Consider the following 15,850-nt stretch of genomic DNA (forward strand, 5'->3'; position numbering starts at 1 on the left):
TGCCAGGTCAAGTCAAGTTTATTTTTGTAAGCTACTAATGACTCAGTGGGATTGACGGGACAGCAACAGTTTCAAACTCTGCTCAAATTCTTAAAAAAATTAATGTGAAAGAAATGTATTTAAAAAATTGTGTTAAAGAACCAGTGTGTTTGATTTATGGTGTGTCCAAAGTCTCGCTCCTCATATGAGCTCTGATGGGAAGTCTTTTACCAGCCCACTTACTGTATTGGGTATAAGTTATTGGTTGAATGCTGCAACTGATTATACTGATCTTATTTGTCATAATGTCACTGGATGTTTCATACTGTGGTACAGACAGACTGAACTTCCAAGTTCACCACAGACCTGTGTTAACTGAAACTGTAGTTACGGTTTGTCATTGAAAGATGTTTTCTTTTCACCATCTCTTATTTTCTTAATTTACTTATATTATTGATACAATTAATGTCAGATAGAAGTCTGTCTGTCAATCAAAAACATTTCACATCATTTATTATAATTTCCATTTAGTCACATGCAATGCTGATAATTCCTGAAAGTCAGGTTTGATGTGAATGACATCACATTGACATTTACATTTAGTCATTTAGCAGACACTTTTATCCGAAAGGACGTACAGAGAAGGTGCAGATGGTACAGTGCGATAAGAAGCGTTAGTACAGCAATAAGTGCTATGACAGTTCTTAAAGGGGTAGCTTTCTCATTTCCAGTTGTAGGTGGTGCTAGGAGAGGAGGTCCTCTCTGAAGAGCTGAAGGTCTTCAGGAGATTTTTAAAGGTAGAGAGGGATACCCCTGATCTGGTAGGAAGTGGTAGTGCGATCCAACAACGGGGAACAACAGACGAGAAGAGTTTGGATTGCCTTGAACAAACAGGAGAGCCAGGAGTCGTTCATTAGAGGAGCGCAGCGGTCGTGAGGTAACATATTCCTGTACAAGGGTGTTCAGGTAGGTGCAGTACCAGAGCATTAGTGCTTTGAATTTAATGCGGTCTGCAACAGGTAGCCAGTGGAGCTCAATGACCTTTTGGGTTGGTTGTAGACCAGGCGCGCCGCCGTGTTCTGGATTATCTGAAGAGGTTTCACTGCTGCAAGGCCTGTCAGGAGGGCGGTACAGTAATCTAGTCTTGAAATGACCACAGCTTGTGTCAGGAGTTGAGTGGTGTGTTGTGTTAAGTAAAGTCTGATTTTATTGATGTTGTAAACTGCAAAGCAGCATGACCGGGCAACTGAGGCAACATGATTGGAAATGGCTAGTTGGTCATCAATCATAACCCCTAAGTTTTTCACCACCCTGATGTGGTGGATAGTAGGTTTGGCTGGGAGGACCTGCACTTCAGTTTTTGAGAGGTTCAGCTGGAGGAGATGTGCCTTCATCCATGTGGTGATGTCTGAGAGGCAATTGGAGACCCGTGCAGAGATCGAGGGGTCCTCAGGAGGAAATGACAGATACAGCGTGTCATGTGCATAGCAGTGTTATGGTTAGTTGGTATAGGGTCCAACAAGCATGTAGTAGGATGGCTACTCACTCTCAGAGAGGGTGTAAAGCTAGAAAAAGAAGTGCAAACAACTGTGCTAGGTTGCGAAAGTGCAGCAGTTGATTCAGTGCCGCCCAGCTGGGCTGGAGAGAGACATGTAGTAGGACTGGTACATGTCATAGTGTTAGGAGTTGGGTTGGGAGTGAGCTGATTTGAAGGTGGAGAAAAGTTTCCGGGTGTCAGTGACACTGTTGACTTTGGTGTTGTGAAAAGCAGTCTTTGCAGCAGTGACACTGGTTGAAAAAGACGATAAAAGTGTCTGGTAGCCTTTGAGGTCATCGGCTAGTTTGGATTCGAGCCATTTTCTTTCGGCAGCTCTGAGTTTGGTGTGTAGTGATCGAAGGGTATCATCCAACCATGGGTGAGATTGGTTGGGTCGAGCAGGCTTGTAGATAAAGGACACGGCTTGTTCAGACATGGGTTCAGAGTAGAGCAGAATGACTCAGTGGCATCATTAACCTTCAGAGAGGAGAATGTGCTCAATGGTGGTAGAGCAGAGGTAACAATAGAGAAGAAGTAGGTTGGAGAAGTTACGGAGGTTGCGGCGGAACATAACCATTGATGGAGGAGCAGAGGGTTGCTTTGACAGAGTGATATTAAACTGGATAAAAAAGTGATCTGATAGGTGGAGAGGTGTTACCACCAGTGCATCTGTGGCACAGTTTCGGGTGAAAATCAAGTCAAGGATTTGCCAGCTTTGTGAGTAGGAGGACTGTGGACCATCTGGTTGGTCTAAGGAATGTATTAATGACATAAAGTTATCAGAGTGTGGACTGTCTAAGTGGATGTTCATGTCCCCAGGTATCAGGTATGGATGACAGCAGGGTATCTAGCTCGTCTGTAAAGCCACCTTTAACCACCTGTAACATTACTCTCTCCATGAAACGTTAAGCCTAATGAATCATTTCAAATGTCTTTATTAGTGTTAACACGGTGCACGTGTGTGAAGACACAAACTTCATCAGAAGTCCCTGTCTAGAGTCAGTGTTTAGTTTGTCCATTCTGGGCTACTGTAGAAACAACCAACTCAACACGACAGACTCCGTGCAAGAGGTCAGTAGCATCTGTCAATATAAAAGTTTTAAGGTAACAAAAACATAATGTTTCTTATTTTTAGGTGATTATACACAAATGAAGACATAGGTATGAATAGTAGATTCCATTCATGCCATGTTCTGTAAATACACATTGAACCCTTTAAATTTTTACTTTTGAATTACTTTTGCAGTAAATAAACACAAATATATCAATGTGTACATTCTACATCAGGACAGTAGCAGAGTGATTGGAGATGACTAAAATAATGACATTAATATGGAGCTTGTTGTGAAGCCTCTATCTTAATTGAGAATAACGTGTGCAGGAGAGGCTCCATAACAAACTGATGTAGTCAGTGGTGTACTAAAAATAATGTATGTGACTTAAAGTCCACATACACGTCTCAACATTTGGCTAGAATGTGTTCAAATGCTTTTGGGTTGTGTTTACACTGTTTTCAGGTATAAATGAGTGTAACATGGTGGAGGCCTTCCAAACAGAGTGGGAGACAAGGCTTTCTCCTACTTTCTCCTCATGACATTTGTTTCTGTTATAACATTCTTGTGCTACATCAAATACAACATGGCGACGACCATAAACTTTAGGCTTCTGCTAGATATCCCTGCACACACTGGGTGAAGACACTGTAAGCTTAAACACAACCATTTTTTGATAATAAGCTCAGTGGATTCAGGAGTCTTTAGTCATGACAGAATATTCTGCTCTTGGTGTGTGATAGATTTGGCATGAGCAGCAGTCAGTAAGTGGAACTGCTGTAAAATCCAACTGATGATGTGAACTACAAACTCTCCAACACTAAACTGACCAACGGTTTAACTTCATCATTCACTTACTCACTTAATAACTTGACATGTCAGATAGTTTATTACACAGAATCAACTGGGAAGACTTGGAAACTGTTTGGAAAAGGACGGGCACTTTCTTGAACCATCTGTCAATCATTGGTCTGATCTGATTGGTCTATCAACTAATCAGATCAACCAAACCAATTGGTAAATCAAACTCTGTACAAAGCTAGTCTGGAGAAGAGTGACCACATGTACATCCAGAAAAGACTTCAGTGTTGTTCTTTGCTCTTCTTTCAGTGAAGAAATTCTCTTCAGTTTGCTATAAGTCATTATCTATGCTAGCGCTTGGACATTATGCTTATTCCTTGATTCAATCACAGTTCTTGGGGTGACGATTCAATACAGCCATTTATTTAGATGTTTGCTTTGGTAGACCATGGAAAAAAGTTTAATCATACAGTAAGAGTGACTATATATCATGAGTCATATTTCCAAAAAACAATGCACGCCTGGCGCTGCCAGTAGTTCCTCACAGGACTCTGATTGGTGGTTCAGAAAATAGTGCATAGCTTGAAGCCTCACAGGATGGAATCTTTTGTGAAGTTATCACTCACTCACTCTTGGACAGACTTTCATGTTTATCAGACTGACCCTGCTTTATTGCAGTTCTGCCAAAAACAAACAAGCAGGATTACAGTAGCCAGCTGGCACACATGAACAGCTAACTACAGTGTAGATGCTGAGACAGAGGAAGCAAAGGAACTTGGTCTTATAAGATGTGACAGCTGTGACGAGTCAGATACAGACGAGAATTCTGGCGAAAGAGCTGTGAGCTGACACTCACTTTCAAAACATTGAAAGTCTGTCTGTTAACATGTACAGCCACATTTTTCACAATGTAAGAAGAATATGGGACAAACTTTTTTTGGAGCCTGTGTTCATCATGTGACACCATTGAATGGCTACTATGTCATTTTGGTTTCAAAGCCCGCACTTACAGGGGGCTTGGCTTCGATACACTCATGAAAAATAGCAGAGAAAGGTCCACACAATTTTTTTGACAGGTGTGTTTGTGGATGCAGGTTGACAGTTTTAAATCAATTTATATATAATAGCAGTTTCTACAGACGGGATAGTGCTGTCAATCTCATTTTGAAATTCAAACTACCACTCAAACGTGGGGAAAACTTTCTATAAAATCTGTAAATAAATTTCTGAATAACTTCCTGTCTCTTCTGCTGAGTTTTCAGACCATGTAGTTAATATGATGTACGTAGATGATGGTGGGAGGATAAGACAGGTGTCAAGTGATAATTACTACTAACTATTGCTATAGTAACAGTGGCTCTGTTTACAGAACTCAGGAACTCATGCAGATCAGCAGCTGTTTTGCATCTGTGAGGGGTGTCTTATATGCTGCACATTACCACAAACAAAGAGGTGCCAAATGATCTGCACGAAGAATCTGCAAAGAACTGAGACAAAATTATTAACATATGTTTGCATGCCACCAACTGTGTGCATGAGTCAGTGAGTCTATGTACAGCAAAACATGCTCATGTGTTGTGGTGAGAGTGTATAGTTAATATTTTTCAACAAGATTTTTACCGTCATGGAACAACAGACCAGATCTTTACCGTTGCAGGGGTGCTGAGGGGGTAATGGGAGTTTGACGGTCCAGTCTACATGTGCTGTGTGGATTTGGAAAAGGCTTACAACCATGACCCCCAAGTGCTCCTGTTGGGAGCACTGAGGGAGTATGGGGTACTGAGGCCATTGTTACAAGCCATCAGGTCTGCCCCTTGTCCTCGAGTCTATTCGTGATATTCATGGATCAGATCTCAAGGCACAAGGTGAGGAGGGTGTCTGGTTTGAGAACTTTAGGATTGCATCTCTGCTTTTTGCAGATGATGTGGCTCTGTTGGCTTAATCAGATCATGGCCTTCAGCACTCACTAGGGCAATTTGCAGCCAAGTGTGAAGCAGCTGGGGTAAGAGTCAGCACCTCCAAGTCTGAGGCCATGGTTCTCTGCCAGAAAATGACATCCGGGGGAAGCTCGGAGTAGAGCTGCTGCTCCTTCACGTCCAAAGGAGTCAGCTGTAGTGTTTTAGGCATATGATCAGAGGTGCTCCAGGTACGTCAAACTGGAAGGAGACCCTGGGGTAGACCCAGAACCAGCTGGAGGGACTATATAGCCCATCTATGGATGGATGGATGGATGGATGGATGGATGGATGAATGATTTTTACTTGCATTTGGTGAGTGTCAGGTCCTATTATTTACCTTGAGCAGGTACCTCCAAGTCCTATGAATCCACCATGTCGAATCGCTAGTAGCTCAGAACGGACAAACTACACACTGGCATATGTTCTCATTTTTTGCAATTTCGTATCTACCACAGTTCCATTTACACCTGAAAAGAGAGAGTGATGTGAGCAGGTTGCAATCAGCAACTACACCCTACAACTACAACTACAACTAGATGCCACTAAATCCTCTAAATATTTCTCTACTGATTTCTTCATCAGGACTGTGTAGGTGTGGTTTAATCAAAGATTCCACAAAAGAAGACAACACATTACAATGTCCAACAATGTGTATTCTAAATAGGAGTGGTCTCCTCACTGCTGATCTCCACATCTTGTTTGGGAGTGCTGTTAATGTCGTGTAAGTGAATGAAAACAGATTGTGTTGAACTAGAGAAGGGTCAGAAAGTTCAGTTGTTATAAATCATTGAGCAGGATTCGCTGCCAATCACATTCTTCAGTGCAGCGTCTGTTTTCTCAACCATCTGACTGACTGTGACCATCAACACAACAAATGTTGTCAGATTTTGGTTCAGATGTTGCTAAATCATCAGAAATCATGAGTGTGAATTTGTGCAGGAGAACGTCACTCATAGTAAGAAAAAACATTTTCAGGTGAACATAAAGTGACACATACAGGCCTTCAGAGTGATGATGCTTCATCAGAAGTAAATAATATTTATGCTGCCACACAGTTCCTAATCCTTTATTAAAATGACTGCTCTTATTTACAGGCTGTCAATAAGTGGTGGACACTGAGGCCACCTAGTGGATTAATCTGGCACCATCCCCTGATTCTGATTCTCTGATTCATTCTTTCACTTTGTTCATATCCTGGTGAGCTGATTATTTAGTGATGGATCTTTCCTTTGATGAAGGACTGCTGGAGATGAAATCACTATCACAAGATTTTTGTATACAGACCAGCCTGGGGACACATATGTTGTATGAGAAGCAGGTTTTTGTACATATGAAAAGATAAAAATGAAGTACTAACATGTAGAAAGCATAACAAGATATTGTAAATATAGGTAAAATATGATATTTAAATAAATAAATGTAAGGTTTTGTGTAAGAATGAGTGAAGTTCACCATGTCGTGCGCAGAATATTTAAACATGCAAGATAACTTTCGAAAAGGTATTAGTCCAAAAATATGTTATCAAGAAGATGAGTCAGTAGACGTTGCAGTAATGTAACTTTTAGGGTCTGCAGCGGTGAAAGTCAGTGTCAGAGGGGGTCCAGGCCCTTGATGATGAGACTAGCTGAAGGGAGGGAAAACTGCTTCAACTTACATAGGACTATCACTTGAGGACACAGTGGATGCCAAGTTTAGATCACTGTGGATGCATCACTACATCACTAATAAATAATAATGTGCAATATAATAAATGAATTATATATTATAATTATAATAATTGTGTAATAAATGTGTGTGTTCCAACAGGTGCCAACCTGGATGGGTTAAATGCAGAAGATCAATTTTGTGTGTGTTTCAACATGATTAATGAAGTTTCAACAACTTAACTTAAAGCACTATATTTACTGTCCACCGTCTGAATCTGAATTCAATTTGTGCCTTCAAACTTTCCCACTATGGAATGAAAAAGTCGTTTCACATCAAACACTGTAAAAGTGACACAGCTCTCTCTCTCTCTCGTGTAGACTGAACTCTAGACTTTGGACTCATATCATATCTATATCTGCACAGTCTGAACAGTACGTGTGTCAGTTAGCTTCATTAGCTCAACGATACTAACTCATCTTGTCCTTTCTGATAAGCCTCACAAACTGGAGTAGGTCACATCGGACAGATAATCTTTAATGTACAGCATGTTACATAATGGCCGGCCTGGTATCAACTATTTATTTATTTCTCTAGCTCACAGATACAGACTGACCTTCAGGACGATAATACAGCTTCAAGTGTTTTACTGATCAAACTGTCAAATGTTAAAAGAGTCTGAAGGAGTGGAGTAGTAACAGTTACATGCAGCTACTTTTGTCATGATGATGAATGAAAAGGACTGAAAAAGAGCAAAGGAAGAGGAAGTGATCAAACTCAGAACAGTCTACCTGGGAAGGTGGAGTCATTCAAAGAGGTTTCACACTGTCTGACGCTCCCTGGTGGCTCAATAACATTATATTATGATTATTATGATTATGATTATGATTATGATTATGATTACGATGATGATTATTATTATTATTGTTATTATTATTATTATTATTATGCGTATTATTTAATAATAATAATAATAATTATTATTATTATTATTATTATTTTATTTGTGTAGTAGTATTTCAACTTTGTTTTGTTTTATATACATAGTATGATAAATGATGCATGTCCTCAGTTATCCACATTCTATCCCTGTTGATCTATTAACGTTTTTTTATTTTTTATTTTTTATTATTTTGATGATTTCAATTCGGCAAAGTGCAAATTTCACAATGCATATATTTTTTAAATTTATTTCCCAGGAGCTTATGGGGCATCACCCAGCTTGGATATACGATTGAGAATAATCACTTCATACCTTCACAGATGTCAGATTCTGGCCGTCACACTGCAGAACCTGATTTGCACACTAAGAAGAAACTCTTCTAAAATCTGCAAAACAGTGTTTAACTTCTTCTGAACCAGGTGACACTGTACTCTGTGGCTGGGGGTCGATGATCTGACGAAATTGCTTTTTTTTTGTGCTTACCAACACCCTTTCAGCTCCTGAACGCTACATTCATGTGATTTTACTCATTAATGACATCATTCACTGACTCATTTAGCCAAATGATTGTTTGCCACTGTAGAACTGAGTAACAACCTGCAGAACTGAGACTGATTGACTATCATTTGCCTTTTTTAAGGGAGCTTCCCTGAGGTGAATTGAATGAATTTAAAGTTCATTTCTGTTATTCAGTATAAATCTGTTTTATGATATCCTTACGTTGTGTACATATTATAGAATGTGTTTGCACTAGATCATTTTGCTGTCCATTTGAGGTGAATTAATTATTGTTTCATATTTTGGTGTATTTCTTGTTACACTTCCAAACACATGAGCAAACTAACAGTGTTTTAGTCATTTGCTATAGACATCAGTTATTGGCCGAGTCCATCCCAGGCGTCTCAGTAGATGTCAGGATGTACTGTTTTCTTTTGGATGCTGTTTTACAGATGAACTCTTTAGAAAGTTTAGCTAATAGACAACAGACATATGAAGTGGGAGGGATGACAGACTAATCTTGAGTACAGCAACACTGCAAACTAATTAGATTTCCACTAACTAGAAAAGAAGCTCATACAGACAAAAACATCTGTTGCATGTTTGACTTTTTATTACAGACCCGTCCTTCACTTCCACTCCACTCTATTCTCAGCATCTGTGTTATACAGTGCAATGCATGCACACATGCACACTCTCCCACATAAACACCACTACATGTACATACACACTTTATCTTTCTTCATCATTATTAGTGAATGTCTGTCCTCAGTGGTATTTAGACATGGCTGACTTCCCTCCTGTCGTCTTGCTGAGTGTCAATCACATGTGGGTTTGTCATGAGACAAAACACAGACAATAAAACCATACACTCTTTATTTACATGACAGTACAGTAAACTCATATCTTTTCAAATAAACTCTGTTGGTGGAAATTCACACAGAGGTGGAAATCCAAATAATATGATTATGTCAGTGGCATATCTCTCAGACTGTCACTCATCCAAATGTGATAATGGTCAGACTGGATGAGGACGTCACTCAGAGCCACACAGTCTGGACATGTTAGAGGAGGACTAATCACAAAGTCCTTGTCCCACATGTCAGCATTTCATCATGTCTCTAGTCCAGAAACACGTCAGAGACAAATCACAAAATGTTTGTTTAAGTTCGAACATCAGATCCCAGATCAGCAGAGCTGCACTCAAACACACACTCTGTTATCACTTTACATCACTACTGATTGTTTTTAACACGCCATGTGATTTAATAATTATTAATGCAAACAATAAATAATGTACGTTTCTTTTTTTTTCTTCATTTAATGACAATGAATCGTTTAATAATGAGTCATGTTCAAATAGTCAGAACTTTCTCCACAAGGGGAAAATTAGCAGTGTGACCTAAAAATGATGATGCCTGTTTGGAGTTACTGAAATAGGATTAAATAAAGGTAATGTTATTAAAATTTTCTGTGCATCACATTCAACTTCCATATAACAAACATTCATTGTTACAGTGTAACATCACATGGAATGGAGTATATTCTCTGTAAGGTTCAGTGTGTCATATTTATGGGGCTATATTTATAGAATATGGTCAAAAAAATATATAACTGAATGTTCAAAACTCTGTTTTCATTAATGTATAATCACCTTCAAATAAGAATAATTGTGTATCTGTTACCTTTTACTATAGACTTACTATAGAATTTTACTATATTGACAGAGCGGGTCCTTTTTATGCAGAGTCCGCCATGTTGAGCTCATCATGTTTGTACAGTAGCCAAGAACAGACAAACTAAACACTGGGTTGAGATACAACATTTTGCATTTTTGTCCAGTTTTGTTGCCACTGTAGTTTCTTCTACACACTTGGAGGGTAAGGCTGACGCGAGGGCGTTGTAATCTACAGCCTCACTGCTAGATGCCACTAAATACAGACCTTTAGATTTAGATGCATTTTAAAACTCTTCTTAGAATCTAACTTCATATCAGGCCTTTTCGTCTTGATTTTGCATGGGCACTGAGCTTTGATTTCTATTTTATTTTACAGAGTGATATCTGGTAAACGTTGTCAAAGCAACAGATAAAAAAAAAGGTCAAACGACTAAGAACTGCTGAATGTTTACAGAGATGATACCCTTTTTTAATCTGCGTGTTTACATCCTGACTAATCTTAACAGTGTACCCAAGCACTTATCACAATCTACTGTACATTTGTTTCATTGTCATATTTACTCTAACTCTAAAACAGTGCAACACAACAAAAGGAGATCAGGAGACAACAAATAGCTTGATAATAAAGCTTGGTAGATTTTTCTCCTGCAGCTACATAGAATTTTTTCTTGATTGTCAGAATGAGTTGCGGCAGTCATTCATAAATCTATTGCAGTTTCTTCCTCTGTAATGCGCTCATGCACAAGTAGATCTGCACAATTTCAAGCAGATCATTTCTTGTTATGCAACCTGAAGGCACCTGCAGAACCTGGTCAGAGACCAGCAGAAGCTAGTTTCTTTGAGAGACAACAGGCACCATTAAAGCCGGGACCAGAGAAACTGATGGAAGGCTGAAAACTGTTCATCTACTTTTATTTTTACTTGTTTGTAAAAAACTTTTTATTGACTCTATTCACCATTCTTCCATTAACATTCAACATCTCATACATATGTTTTCCATGTATGTAGATCGTGCAAATACTTCACACCAGGGATCATAGACGTAAATAGACTAAACTTCGCAATTAAACACAAAATTCAGTATACTACATATGAGTAAATTTTTCCCTACCACCCACATTTTCATTCCCCTCATGTAAAGACCTTTCACTCCTGATGAAAGAAAATGCCGAACACAATCTGGTAAACATTAAATATTTAAAATGTGTAGCCAGAACCAAGGGGGTCCATAAGATCCATTGTTTTTACCACATAAAGTCTGTTCTAAATGGTGTTACAAAATCAACCCAGTTATTCCATAAAATCTTAAATTTATCTGATTCTAACTGAGAAAGTCAACTTTTTCAATTTAAAAATATTATGCATCACTTCAACCCAATCCTGGTGATGGCTTTTTTTCACCTGCCACTAACATTGTCCTGAATTCGTTATTCTCTGGTTCCCCTTTCCGAAGTACAAACACACAAATGTAAACAGAAGTTCCACTTTCAAAATTTTCTCCATGCTTTTCTTTAACTCTTGCCAATGAGGTATGATAGAGGGGCAGTCCCAGAAGATATGGAAATGATTGGCACTATTTTCTCCACATAGTCTCCAACATCTCGTATCACGAGATTTCTGTTGTGCTGGTGTAATAATCTGACTATATTTTGCCAACCATACTCTCTCCATGAGAGGGAACATGTTGTCTTCCATTGTTGTTCATTGATCTTTTCCCACTCCTCCTCTGATAACATCTGTCCCCCCTCCTTCTTCCACCTATCTTTTATATATAATGTATTATAACCTTTTAAATTCTCCACTTCTTTATACAATTTTGAGATTAATTTCTTGCCCAGATCTGATTCATATGCTAAAATAAATATTTTAATAAATCCTGACTCTACATCATCAAAACTAGACTTTTTTATCGTTTTCTCCATAATGGCACATCTGTAAATATCTGTGCAAATCCTGATTTTTTAAGCAAAACTGAGTTTTTAGATCTTGAAAACTTTTAATTGTCTTCTTCTTAAAAAACTCCCAAAATATTGTTGGTCCCCCGCCCCATCTACTGAAGCTCCCATCTAATGTATTAGGTGTAAAATCTGAATCATGTGCAATCCAACGCAGTAACCTACTCTGCTGGCAGGCTATCCTTTGATATAATCTCAAACCAAATATTAAGAGATAAATCTAACCATGGATTTAGCTCCTCATTAAGATGTTTTCTCAGTTTTTTTATCATTTATTATAGCTTGTATTGGAATATTGGATGTGTGGCCTTTAATGTCTTTCCATCTCGCCCTGTAAACAGGATTACGGATTAAGGTCCACATAGTTTTTAGTTGTGCGGCCTGATAATAGCTCTTAAGACAGGGCAGGGCTAGTCCCCCTTTAACTCTGGGAAGATGAAGAGTTCTATATCTTATCCGTGGTCTTTTTCCTTGCCAAATGTAACGAAAGATGAATCTGTCCCATTCTATAAAATCTTTATCTGTTACTTTTACTGGCAGAGTTTGGAATAAATACAGTAACCTTGGGAGAACATACATTTTGATCACCTCTACCCTTGAAACTAAACTTGTGAATGGGACCAAACATTAATTCTTAAATGCACACAGAAAGTCCTTTTTACATTTGCTGTTTGCAGCCACACTCCAAACCAAAAGCACAGCAGTCATCCTCTTCAAACTGATTTTGTGTTCTTTTTCGTCCCAGCAGCCAGAATGTCCTGTTTGTGATCTGAGGATTACAAAGAAAAATGTGATCTCTTCAGCAAAACACTTCAGCTTCGGCTGGCAACACTTCTGTAACAAAAGAAGTTTTCAAAAAAAGATTAGAGCAAAGCAAAGTATAGAAAATGAGTAATGACCAACCTGCTAAACAGCACTGCTAAACAGGTAACAGCAGGGGTCGCCATATGAGGAATAAACTTGGCACACAAGAGAAGCCAAAGACAAATGAAGAAGCCAAAATGTTACTTAGACTTGTGGATAAAAATCTTTTATCTATATCCTTCTTTCTGAATATTTCATCAGCTGTCAGTGCCTCATGTTTAAATTCACTGGTCATCTTGAATCCTTTCACAGCAAATGGATGAAATATTTGATCTTGATTTGATCTCTGAGCTCTTCCCCAGTCAAACCATACATCACGACTAAAATCCTGTACAGACAAGCTAAAATGTCAAGATAACGTAGCATAATGGAGTGTGGATGTAACGTTTACTGTCTTTAGTGCTGCACTAAGACGGAATGACTTCCAAGTTCCAGGATTAAGTGAGCAGTCTAAGTCTTCCTCTGCAAATCTTCATCCTAAGTGAAATATCACTTTGTTATCTACCTTTTTATAGAATCAGTGTGCTGCCTGCCCTTGTCATTCTCAGCGCACTGTAGATTCATTCAGTCCATAAATCTGTCTTCAAAGAACGTTACTGGCAGGGAGATCGTTACAGAATGCGAGATGCTTTTAAGGTTAGTTCAAACATCTAAATCATCCTCTGAACAAGAGATATTATTGGATGGATTGGAGGAACTGTTTTACAAGCAGCTACCATGTACTTCATTAATATTAAAACAGCAATTATTATTCATTTTCCCATTTTCTCTGTTGTCCATTTTCTGTTCTTTAGTTTTTCTATCACTCATGAGACATGTAATACATTCCATTCCATTCATTCCATCGATCCAGACTATGTTTTTTCTATTTAGCTTTAGTCTAGAAATATCAAAATGTGTGCCCTGTCCAGCACACCAGGAACATGTCAGACAGAAATGTGGTAATTCAGTAGCCAGGATGACTTGCTGCACCCATAATGGGAGCATAAAGATAGGTGACACTAGAGCCTTGAGTGTGTGACAATCATATCATATTCATGACTTTCTTCCCCTGTGAACACAGAGCTTTCCTGTCATGACATAGTTTAAGGGCCTTGTAGAGAGTTTTCCTCATAGAAAAATGTATTGTGGTCTGCAGAATTTCAAATATGAATAAGTGGTTATTAGCAAATATACTGTCAGGTGCAGAGGATGACTCTTTTTTGTTGAATTCACTTTTCTGAACATGGCCAGACATGACATCATGTTCTCTGAATGATGTCTGACTTAATTTGTCATCACAAATGATGCAAGGTGAGTCACCAAGGTATTAAAAAAAGGTGTAAAGTCCAGTGTAAATTCAGTGTACATATGCCCTGTGTCCGTTTTTTTAAGCTTTTGAATATTTTATGTGCAGAAATGTGTTAAATAGTTGTTTTCTAGTAAAAATCTAGTTTTAGTTCAGTCATTTGCATTGAGTTACTCCTCTAAATCTGTAGCTGAGGGTGAAGGCAGGCAGTCATACTCATAATAGAATAATGCATCCACAAACACTTGATGATAGTTCCACTGTGTTTAACTGTGGTGTTGTTGTTGATGAGGATGTGAGTGCAGTTTTCACCCCCTCCTGGGCTCCATCGACTTTCCAGGTGAAGCGTTGTTTGTCTCAAACAGGCCAGTTGTTGGATAAAACGGGAGGGTTTATCCCAAAAGCTACCCTTGCAAGTTTGAGCACTGAAGTCCTGGAGGATGAATATTATTATTATCAGTGTGAAACAGTTTATTACAGCAGAAACTGCACAGATGGTTCTCTCTTAATATCAGAGAATATACACTAAAGGTCCACTACAGGCAGCCAGACTCTGGTCTGGGTTTACACTGCTGCAGGTTTAATGAAAGGGCAACAAAGCTGAACAGGTGGTTGGTGATTTAAGGCCACTCTCACCAGCTATATCAAACATGAACTCACTGTCAGGAACAAACTGTGAAAGAAGATCAGGCTGGCTTTCTATTGTTGAACTGTATCAGTGTGAAGTGTTGTCATAAACTGGGCTCAGAGAATTACAGGGAGGTACGCAAGACATTTTGTTGGTAGATCAACAATGAAAGCAGTGCATGGGGTGACCTTCACTTCAATGGGGCTAAATCCCTGACAAAAACAACTCAGCACACATAGTGAAATGATGATGTTAGGCTTTCCTTGGGGCTGTTGACCTCTTCAAGTTGGTTTTGCCCCTTGTTCCATCCCCCAACCAAGCAGGATCTCTGACCAATAAGTAGATTCAGTAGTTGTTGGGTTATTGACAATGAAACCTTGAGCCAACGTTGCGTCTTTAGACGTCGTATATACCTGGTATGAACACGTAACCTACAGTATACCTGCATCTTATCTTCATCTGGAAAAGCACATGTTAAAATCGAATCAACCAGACCACATTCAGAGGTGGTCCGACTCGCAACTGATTGGATCACAGCCAGTCATACCGTTGGTGTTTCTCTCTTTGCTTCAGTTGCCCTGATTAGCACCACGTTTGCTTGTCCTCTCTGTTGAGATCTGATCTGTGCTAGCAGGATCAAGACAATAAGAATGCTTAAAACAGCACAGACCTGTGATCAGATTATGCAGATAACACGTCCACACGCAGATATGTTGATGTCTTTTTCGGTACTTGGTTTCGTTATGGTTATTATCATCATTAGAAGTGTTATCGTTGATTGGAGGGGTTCATTGGGTTGTTTATTGTAGTTTTTGTTCCTCGCCCTTTCAATCATATAATTAAATTACAAATTCGAATGAAATCCAGTGAGTGCAAAGCATGTGAAACAGTGAAACGTGGCGATAGTTGAAGTTTATCCTGGAGAGAGCAGAGCTTCAGTTCAGGGAGTCATTTATACTGCTCTATCACTTCCTGTGCAATGGCAGATGCTGTCAGCCGCTGATGCTTTCAGCAATGGGATACTG

General features: G+C 39.0%; 1 pseudogene; it reads right to left on the reverse strand.

The window, feature by feature from the left end:
- Positions 1-578: 578 nt before the first annotated feature.
- LOC113747716 (uncharacterized) lies at positions 579-5,496 on the reverse strand (annotated as a pseudogene).
- Between the last annotated feature and the right edge of the window lie 10,354 nt (positions 5,497-15,850).

Source organism: Larimichthys crocea, chromosome XV (assembly GCF_000972845.2).
Source record: "Larimichthys crocea isolate SSNF chromosome XV, L_crocea_2.0, whole genome shotgun sequence".
Classification (NCBI taxonomy): domain Eukaryota; kingdom Metazoa; phylum Chordata; class Actinopteri; family Sciaenidae; genus Larimichthys; species Larimichthys crocea.